The sequence below is a fragment of the Mustela lutreola genome, chromosome 10 (genome assembly GCF_030435805.1).
Source record: "Mustela lutreola isolate mMusLut2 chromosome 10, mMusLut2.pri, whole genome shotgun sequence".
Classification (NCBI taxonomy): Eukaryota; Metazoa; Chordata; class Mammalia; order Carnivora; family Mustelidae; genus Mustela; species Mustela lutreola.
In genome coordinates this window covers 2224325-2234825 of record NC_081299.1, presented here as the reverse complement: position 1 = coordinate 2234825, position 10501 = coordinate 2224325, and the positions used below count along the sequence as shown (strand labels likewise).

Below are 10501 nucleotides of genomic sequence, written 5' to 3'. Positions count from 1 at the left end.
AGCTGACTCGGGACGGCACACGCCCCACCAAGCTCCTCCTGCAGACTTCCTGAGCATCCTCCCAAGGCCTTCAGGATTCAGCGGCTTCGCTGAATTTCCTCACACACGTTCACATTCCTGCTGTCGGTTAGCTGCTCACCAAGGGATGCTGTACCAGGGGAGGTAGCGTGATCTACAAGTACATATGCATGAGCACGCGTGCCCTTGCATGCAATCATGTGTGGGTGTGCACACACCTGAATGCACACGTGGCCATGTGTCCATGTGCTTGCACACGTGCCCTTTCTTGCACATGTGTGGGTTGTGTGCACGCATGCAGATACACATGTGGGTTCATGAGTGCATACATGTGCACGCGTGCCCTTGCATGTGCACACGCATGAATGTGCTCGTGTGTGCAAACACACTTGTGTGTCCATGTGTCCGCATGCTTGCACATATGCCCTTGCATGCACACATATGTGGGTGTGTGCACACATGCAGATACACATGTGGGTACATGAGTGCACACACGTGCACACGTGCCCTTGCATGCACACACATAAATGTGCTCGTGTGTGCAAACACACTTCTGGGTCCATGCGTGCGCATGCATGCACATGTGCCCTTGCCCACACACGTGTACGGGTGTGCACAGGCACGTGTGGGTACACGAGTGCACACACATGCACATGTATACACACAGGCTTTGCAACAAGGGTTCAAATCATGGTGCTGACCCGTACTAGCGATGTGACTTTGGGGAAGCTTTGGAACCCTTGCTGAGCCTCCATTGAGAGGGTAAAATCCCAGGCCACAGGGTTGGTAGAAACGTGGATTCTAGTGGCCGATTTGTTTCAAGAAAGCACAGCTGACAGGCAGGACTCTGACTCCGCGAGCCCCACCCCACCACTCTCATACGCCCTGAAATGGGGGAGGCGTCCTCGGAGTGTGCGAGCAGGGACTCGTCCTCCTAAAGGACCAGGGAGATGGTTGCTCGGGTGCAACAAAGCAGGCAGAATGGCTTACAGCCAGCCACGCGTGCCGGCGGCGCTCTCCCGGCATCGGCGCATGCCCGGCCCCGCCAAGGTGGACCTTCTGCAGGTGTCCGCAGGCAAGCATCGCTCACAGAAAACGAAAGGACAGCTGCGTCCAAGAGGCTCTGCGAGACACTGGGCGGGGGGCGAGCTGGACCCACACCTGCCCCTCCTGGTGCACCAGGGGACAACAGGGTCCAAGTGTCCCCTCACCACTGACCAGTAAACCCCCCCACGCTCCACCGCAAACAGCCACTTGTCCGTTACCGTGTCCCCCACCCCATCCGGCTCAGCCCAGGACTTGCAGCTGTGGCTTCCAGAGTGAATGCATGTTTTTCGTCAAATGGGACCAACATGTGTGCACTGAGCGCCTACTGAATACAAGGCCCTAGGTCATGCCAAGGTCAGGGAGAACTGAGCTAAGTGAGGTTTCAGGGCCGAGCACAGCTCCTCAGCCCGTCGGAGACAAAGCGAAGGAATTCCAGGGGGCAGGGACTGAATACACTGGGGAAAAGCGGGGCAGCGAGAGTCCCTGGGCCCCCGCAGACGTGGGGTAGAGAAGGCTGGTGGAGCTGCTGTCATGTCACTGAGCCGGCCTTCGGAGATCTTGCCCCAGAGCTTGGTGGCAGTTAGGGTAGCGTGGATCCCCCCTTGGACACACACCATCAAGTCCCAGGGGGACAAACTGAGGCCAAGGGGACAGGAGCTCAAGGTCATGACCCAGGACCTCCGTTCTGGGCCCCAATTAGTTCTAGGGGGAGAGATCCCCCCATAGGCCACCCTCAGCCCCATCTTGCTTACCAGGAAGCTGCGTTTGCACCCACGAGGTCCTCTAGCTGCGACTTCCCTAGGAGCTGCCCTGCCAAAGGCTCTGCAGGGGACAGTGACCCTCGGGGCAACCCTGCCAGGGCTCTGCCCCCTCCACTGACACTCCACCCACCCCTGCATCTGTCCTTCCAGCAGCCCCCAGAGGTTCCCACATGCCACCACCGCTTCATCTGACAAGCACTCACGACCACCTGCCCCGGGTCAGCCTTCAGGCTCGGACCTGCAGACCTGGGGGCTCTGGGGAGTCCCGTGTGTGGCCTTGCTCCCACCTGCTGCATACCTACCACCAACTTCCCCTTCCCCTGGGCTCGCACCGATCCACTGGTCCCAACTGTCCATCCATCCGTCTGTCTCTGTCACTGTCGCTCATGTCCCCACGATGTAGTGTGATGTAACAGAAACAGCGGGGTCCGTTCGTAATGTAGACGAATCACTTCTGGACAGGACAGAGGCAGGACGTAAGTTTCACGGCCATCGGAAGGGAGCCGGGTTGGAGCGGGGGGCTGGGATGAAGAGCGGCTGAGCGCGGGGAGGGTCCGGACAGAGGGGGTGAGTGGCTCACGGGTCTGGGATCTCCCTGGCGGTGGGCTATGGACTGAGGTGTGTCCCCCAGATTCCTGTGCGAAGCCCCACCCCCAGTGGGGTGATACTGGAGTAGGGCCCTTGGGGGGTCGTTACTATTAGATGAGATCATGGGAGGCAGGCCCCGTGATGGGATTAGCGCCTTTGTGAGAAGGGGAGAGACACCAGGGCTTGGTCTCTCCCCACGTGGGCGAGACAGGCCGCTGTCTGTAAGCCAGGAAGAGGGTTCTCACCGCAGCCCAACCGTGGAGACACCCTGACCTCGGACGTCCCGGCCTCCAGAACCGTGAGAGCTAAGTGTCCAGGTTCAACCCTCCAGCCTGCAGAATTTTGGAACTGAGCCGGGACAAGAGCATCTCTGTCCCGCTCGTGTCCGGGGAACAGCACACACGGGGTCGGGAAGGGTCTTCTCCTCTTCCCTTGTTTGGGAGAAACTGTGAAGGTTTGCTATGAGTTCTTAAGTGTTAGGCAGAATTCAGCAGTGAGGCTACTGGGCAGAGGCCTGTGTGGTGTGTTCAAGGCAGAACAGTCAGGAGGTCAGTGTCACTGGGGGGCAGAGAGCAGCAGGTGCGTGCAGGGCCCAGCGGCCACAGGAAGGAGGGCGTGCGTGGCGCGGGGAGAGGCGGCCACATCTGTCTGCGCGGTACAGGAGCCCCCGGCTTCCAGCGTGGCTGGGAAGGTTCTGGCAGGACAGGAATGGAGACTAGGAGGCCAAGTGGGTATTAGTGGGCGGAGGGGCTGGTATTAGTGGGGGGTGGTCTCATCACACGGCACACATGAGCTCATCAGGGTGGGCCCTGGGATTTGGGTCCCCTCTCTGGAGACCAGGGCCAGTGCCCAGAATCAGCCCAAGGTCACCTTGGGGACAGGCCATGTCTTTGGCCCCCCCTCCCTCCCAGGATCCTGCCCACCTGGCTTCCCACAGTGGGGTCCTGGGCTCCAGGAGGACTCCGGAACCCACGTGCCATGCTCTCCGGAACAATCTGCTCACCACAAGCCATGAGGCCCCTTGAAGTCGTCAGAGTGGCTGCACAGAGAGTGAAGAAAAAGGAAAAAAAAAAAAACAATTTACAATTGCAAATTGGAACTCGTCTCTCCAAGCGCGCACGGTAATCTAGCTCACGAGACAGATGGCAAAGAAGCGTTCCAGGAACATGTTATAACACATCACTGAACAGCCAAGAGCAGACGGGTTCCAGAAGGGCCGGCTGCCTGTCATTCCACCTTGAGGGGCTGGGACAGGTGGCGGGAGCTGGCCCCATCCACCGCGCTCTTCTCTTCTGACCATCCCTCAGCCCCTGATGCTCCCTGCAGGGCCGTCAGAGCCACAGCCTCAGGGCTCCAAGACCCCCGAGTCAGAGATGCGGGAATCGCCACCCTGTGCAGCTGTTTACGGGGGCAGGGGGGCCAGACGCTGGGACAGCAAGTCCGGGAGGCGAGCCTGAGTGCAGCTCGGGTGGGGGCGCTGTGGGAGGAGGGGCGGACGGAGGGAGACAGCAAAGCCCAATGAGGAAGGAGAGAAGCACCCCCTCCCCGGGTCGCTCTGCTTTATGCAAATGAGAACAGGTGTACCAAAACCTGGAGCATCTGCCGGCCAAGACACACATCCTCGGTTCGCCAGCCCCGCAGGCACGGCCCTCCTGATGCCCAGACGCTGCTCTTTTTAGGGGGAAACGCAGGGCTACCCCCGTGGATGGGTGTTATGAAGCGTGTTCCTTCGCAGGGTGATTGAGGGGCTGTCACTGAGAGCAGCAGCAACGGCACAGCAAATCCAGCCACACCTGCGGAGGGAGGCCACGTGTGGGTGACCCGGTCTCGGGGCGGCAGCTGGGGGGTAGTGGGTGCGTTAGTAGCTGGACACCGGGCTCTGGCCTGACTTGGGGGCTGGCGGGGATGCTGGATAACAGGAGGATGGCAAGATGGCCAGGCGAGACCCCAACGCCGGGGCGGGGACCAGTGGACAGGAGGTCTACCCGGGTAGGACTGGAGTGTAGGTACAGCGGAGGGACAGAGGGGACAAAGCTGGGACAGCTGGAGTTTCCATTAGAACGAAGGACTCTGAAGTCTTCCACGGCTGAGTCTTCAAAGCAAGCTAGAAATTGTGAACGACACGGAAACAGAAAGCGTGTACAAGCAGAAAAACCAAACCACACGCGCGCCCGCAGGCGGGATGGAGAGAGGCAGGGGAGGCGGCGCAGGGAAGGGGGGCGAGAGGGGGCGGCCGGCCCCGCGCCAGGACCTGCCTTTTCTGGTGACTGCTTTGCTCCCGGCCGCCGCCGTGGGGGTGTTGGGAAGCACGAAGGATCCGGAAGGTTCTCAGGACCCAGCGCTGCTCTGTGAGATGTTAACTGTTTCCAACATAAATCCAATACATTTCACAAACAATTTCCTTAATGCACCGCCTGCTCCTCCCTGAGAGAACAGAAGTGATTAATAACGTTAACAATGAAAATGGAAAACCCCCAAAGATCATTTGCAGCCTTGCCAAGCCGCACTTGGATTTGAATCAGACCAGCAGACTTCACTGCACCGAGAAGGTCTTGGAGGGACACAAGCCCCCCAGCCGCCCAGGCCTCCTCTCCTGCAGAGACGGCCCATGGGGCAGGACTTCTCTCGAAGGAGACCCTTCTGCTCCCCAAGCTCAGGCCACACCTGGCCTCGCCCCCACGGCCCTGGAGAACGGGACACCACTGGGTTCCGGGGGTATGGCCTGTGGTGGCCACACGGGCGGGCGTCTGGCAGGCTTCTCTGGGGCGCCGTCCCAGCAAGCGGGGCTCCATGCTCCCTCCCTCAGTTCACATTTGTGAATTGTGACGTTAACTCTGCAAATACCGACGGAGAGCTCTTGCGAGCCCTCGGCAGGGGAAAATGAAGGCCCTTGGCCGGGTTCCTGTCTCGGCCTCTGTCTGACTCAGGCTTCACAGGAGGCCGTGTGCTCCTGCTTCCTCCAGCCCGGAGACACCATCAGGCTGGACACAGAGGCCACTGGTTCAAATCCCGACCCGCTGCCTTTCCACCTTGCAGAGTCACTCCATCTGTGTGCTAGTGTGCTGGGGTAAAACGCCACAGGCTGGGTGGCTTAAAGCAACAGAAATCTCTTCGCTCAGCACTCCGGACACGGGTGACCCAAGGTGCAGGTGTTGGCAGCCTGGTTCCCCCAGGGGTCCCTTTCCCCAGCTCAGGGATGGATGCTGTCTCCCTGTCCACACAGAGTTCTCCCTGACCACATGCCCTGTCCCAACTTACCTCTGAGGGCCCAGGCCCTACTGGGTCACGGTTCCTCTTGATGGTCCGTCTATAAAGACCTATCTCCAGATAGGGTCATGTTGGCAGATGCTGGGGGTTAGTGCAGCGGCACGTGGATTTAGGGGCACACGGCAACTGTCTCGGAGCCTGGCTGTCCCTGCAGCCGCTCCAACCCCCTCCCAGAGTCTGGCAGGACCCTGCCGACGCGCGTAAGCAGTTTTCTGGCCTAGGACAGGAAAGCACAGCTGTCTGGCAGGGCGGGGAGCGGACGCTAGCGGGTGCTCGACCAGCAGAGAAAACCCTGCAAGAAAAGCCAAGTTCCCTTGAAGAGGGTGAGCGTAAGGTCAGAAACCTGGTATCCGACCAACCCACGTCTCCCCACTAATTACACCGCCTGCCTGGCCGGCGGCATGAGACGCTAACTGACACCAGCTCTTCGGAGGTAACAAAACAAGACCAAAAAAAATTTTGAAATAAAAAAAGGCAGCCCCTCAGTGGGAGGGTTTTTGGCGCTGCATCTGAATTCCATGATGAATAATTTATATAAAGGCTTTATTGGAGCCCAGCGTTGCACAGTAAATGCTCCATGAGAACATACGCAAACATTTCAACATCAATTTCTCTCTGGTGGATTCGGCTGACAGCCCAAACCAGATTTGAGTTGCTACATTGCTTATTTACGAAAAATATCATAATCTTACTTTGATTTGCATTTTTCCAGGCATTCGCGGGGTGCTGAATTTGCGAGGTACGGGCCACGAACGCAGCTGCTCCTGTTGGATCCAGCAGGGAAGGGGGGTCCCGAATTCGGGAGCGGGACGTGAGGAGGGGCTTTCTGCCTGCACACAGCAAGGAGAACAGGGACAAGGAGGGAAAAAATCACCTGGTTTCTGGGCGGGGTGGGGCAGGCACGAGGCTTGAGCACGCCAGTCAGTCAGGTTGGGAAGACAGCGCCCCGGTGCAGGCTTGGCCAGGAGGCCTCCGAGGAGGTTCAGACCCTCCCCTCACCGGGTTGCAAGGCTGTTGGAGTTTTCACTGCCCCCAGGGAAGTCAGTGGGTCTTAAGGAGGCGATGCGAGCAGTGTGGCCAGCCCAGCAGATGTGTGTCGGGTGGACGGGTACACGGACGTGCGTAGCCCAGCACCTGCCTCGAGCAGGCCGCCACTGAGAACTGTCACTGTCTCCGTGGGCAGGAAGGGGTGGTCTTGACCCCATTGCAGCAAGCAGGGGTGCCCCTCACCCCCACACTTGCTGCCCCCGAAGTTCATGGAGCCTCAGCTTTAATGCATTCTTAATATTTTGTTTTTCTCATTCATGGATTCTTTACTGTTCTACTGAATGTCCTCCTGAGGATCTCTCGGTCTCCTGGCTCTGTGCAAGTCCAGAGGAATTGGACTGGGGGTGTGGGGAGGGGATGGGGACCAGGGGGCCTCCGAACATGGGGTCTGCCCTTCCCACCCCAACTGGGGGCAGGGGGTGATCCTGGTTTCCACACAGCCAGAACCACCAGCATTTCAAGAACTCTTGGATGTGGCTGAGGGTCCCTAAGCAGCCCATGCTTTCTGCCCACTGAGGAGTGACAGCCCTGGGTGGGAGGGAGGGGCAAAGATGGGGGACTGTGGGACGTCCCCGGGGTCCTAGAAGCCACAGAAACACCCATCTTGAAAAGACCTTGGTGGTCATCCTCAGGCATGGTGACCTGGCTGGGGACACGGAGTAGCAACCAGCTGCGTTGCTGACCAGCTGGGCAACTTTGAGCACGTTTCTTTGTTTCTCCATGTCTTCATTCCCTCATCTCAAGGATGGAATGATTGCAGTCCCTTCCCAAATGGACATTGGGAGGGTCTCCGATGGGGCCATGCCTGTGCAGCTCAAGGCACAGCGCCAATGTAGAGCCAGACGTACACTAAAGAAATGTAGGTGGTGGCACATGCTTATTCTGGGGAGAAAGGAGGGACACCTAGAGTGTAGGCGACTTCCCATCATCCTTCAGTGTGTCACTAGGGGACAGGTCACCTGTGGCCTTCCCCAGTGCTCCCCACAGGTGGTCTCATGTCCAGCTCTCCTTTGCTCTGCCCATAGACTTGGGTAGCCAATTCCATGTCATTCTGTCTGAATCCTGACCAGCCAATCACAGTATGCCATCAACCTCGCCAGTGATTATCTCGGCCAATCAGCACAGGAAATCTGCTGGTGACTATTATAGGTCCAGGCAGGGACACATGGTCTAGGCTGGCCAATCAGAGTGATGAGAAGAACTCGAACTCGATCTTTCTCCCTCTGGGTGTTGTCCAGTCAGCAGCTGGCAGCACACATCTGAAGGCCATGAGGGAGGCTGCCTGGAGACAGGGAGAGGCAGAGTTAAGGGAATCACACAACAGTGAAGCCAGAGCCGTGATGGCACCATGCCTGCAGCTGACATCACCTCTGAACCCATGCTTGCATGAGATGATGCATCCCTTTATGCTTAACCCATCCTGGGCTGGCATTTCCATGACTCAGGATCCAAGCTATCCTCACTGGCACAAGTCTGAGAGTCATTCATTCACTCACACCACCTTCACCGAGAATCCAGCACACTGGGGGACTCTCTCTTTAGTGCAAGGAATTAAAAAAGCAAGTAAGAAAAAGTCTTCTGCCCCAAGTGCTTACAGTACAGGGTCTGTAACAGGCAGGTGCTATCCAGGTGAGTGAAGGACAATGAGGGAGAGTCTGACCAAGCTTGGCTAGAGGGGCCAGGGGAACAGGGTCAGGGAAGTTCTCAGCAGAGGCAGACCTGTGAGCCGTGCTGGTGTTCCTTCCTCATAGTCCCTCAGACAGACCATCTGACTACTGAGAAATGCCCCCATGTCTAAAGTTAGAGGGTCTCAAATATGGCCAGACCTCCATGGCCCCTCAAATGTCCTTGCCTCATCCAAGTATGAGTCAGGAAAGGAGCACAGGTGATAAAGGAGAAAAGAGGAATGGCCAGATTAAGGTTATTGCCAGAATTTTATTCTAAGCTTTGAGTAAGTTCACTTCTGTTTTTGAAGACCCACATGAAGTACTTTCAGATTCAATTTAAACTCATCCCTCACCATCCTAGAAAGGTCCATGAGAAGAGCTTCCTGTGGGAAGCAGGGGGTCTCCCTGTTGAAGCCTAAACCTATCCTCTAATGAGGCAGAGCCCTGAAGTGGCCGAGACTGGCACTGCCTGGGAATGACCTCACCACTCACTAGTTAAGTGACCTCTGCAAGACTCAATTATGCCCTGTGGAAACCGGGATGACAGAAGTTCTAGTTAATGTGAGGAATCTACGGATAAGATAAACAATGTTCTTAGCACGGTTCCTGGTATGCAGAGGGTGCTCAATAAGTATATTCTTTTCTAGACACTTTCACTCTAATTTAATAGTCAATCCATGAGGATTAATCCATCTGGCCAGTTGGTATAACAGGGATTTACCTTCCTGACTCGAAACAAAAAAAATGAAAAATATATGAAACAAGAGTTTTTATTCCATGGACATCGGGCAACAAAGGAAAGCACTTTCTAAGACATGGGAAATAAACAATGTGAACCTGAAGATCTCCCCAGCTTGCTGCATTGGGTGAGTTTCCAGACGGCAGCATAGGCACAGGGAACCCAGGTGGAGGCCAAGGGACCCTGAGTGGAGAAGACAGAGCTAAGAGGCATCCAGGGTTCCCAGGACACAGCACTGGAGAGGAGAAAGCTGCAGAGAGAGCTCTGGAGAACTGGAGAAGACCCCCTTCAAGGAGTGGTAAGTGTGTGTGGGTGAGGAAACTACCCACAGCCAGGGAAAGAAGTTCCCAAAAAGGATTAGCAGGAACCGTGCCCAGCGCTCACACAAGGCTGAGAATTACCGCTCCCACCACCAGACTGGGAAATTCCATAATTCACAGGACACTGAGTAGAATACCATAAGGGTCTTACCTCCACCATGGGGGATCTGTTACCCCCTAGACCAGATACTGATCTCTGGGGTGATTGCTAGGGAGAACCGTTACTGATTTGACAATCCCAACTAACAGATCTTAGAAATGAGATCTGAAAGGATCAGAATGTTCCCAAGTAATTTAACTGGATCCCAGAACAAAGCTCAGGGATGTTTTAGATCTATTAAAAAGAAAATCCAGTAACTAGCAATGTACAATTTGAATGTCTGGCATCCAATCAAAAATTCCTGGGCATGCAAAGAAGCATGAAAATATGATTCATGATAAAAGGAAAAATCAATGAAATCAGAGCTGACATATCTGTTAGAATTCACAGACAAGAACATTTATTACATGGAGACATGGAGGAATGGTGAAAATTGGTGAAGGGGATTGAGAGGTATAAACATCCAGTTATAAAACAAATAACTCAGGGGGAGAAAAAGTACAGCATAAGGAATATAGTCAATACTAATATTGTAATAATATTGTAATGACATTGTAATAACATTGTGTGGTGACAGATGGGAACCACACTTCCTGTAGTGAGCATGGAGTAAGGTACAGAACTTGTTGAATCGTGATGTTACACACCTGAAACTAATATAACACTGTATGCCAACAACACTTCAATTTAAAAAAAAAAAAACAAACTACTGTGTGTCTGAAAAGAAACCTAGCAGATTTCAAAGGTCCTTGCTCCCAAATAAAGAAGTAGAGCTGCCACAGCCAACCCAATATTGAAAGAGAAGAACAAAGTTGGAGGACGGACACCACCTGACTTTAAGACTTATTATAAATCTACAGCAATCAAGACAATGTGGCATCAGTGAAAAAGAAGACACATAAATGAATGGAACAGAATAAAGAGCCCAGAAACAGAGCCCTAGGAAG

At 55.2% G+C, this 10501-nt stretch overlaps 1 long non-coding RNA gene across 2 annotated transcripts; it reads right to left on the bottom strand.

The window, feature by feature from the left end:
* Positions 1 to 1371: 1371 nt before the first annotated feature.
* Positions 1372 to 4202, bottom strand: LOC131810145 (uncharacterized). 2 transcript variants are annotated; one of them, XR_009345443.1, is made up of 4 exons: positions 3999 to 4202; positions 3338 to 3453; positions 2129 to 2280; positions 1372 to 1887 (listed from the first exon to the last, which is right to left on the bottom strand). It is a non-coding gene; the product is annotated as an uncharacterized LOC131810145 (long non-coding RNA). The 2 variants fall into 2 exon arrangements; XR_009345444.1 differs by having other exon boundaries at positions 4005 to 4202.
* Between the last annotated feature and the right edge of the window lie 6299 nt (positions 4203 to 10501).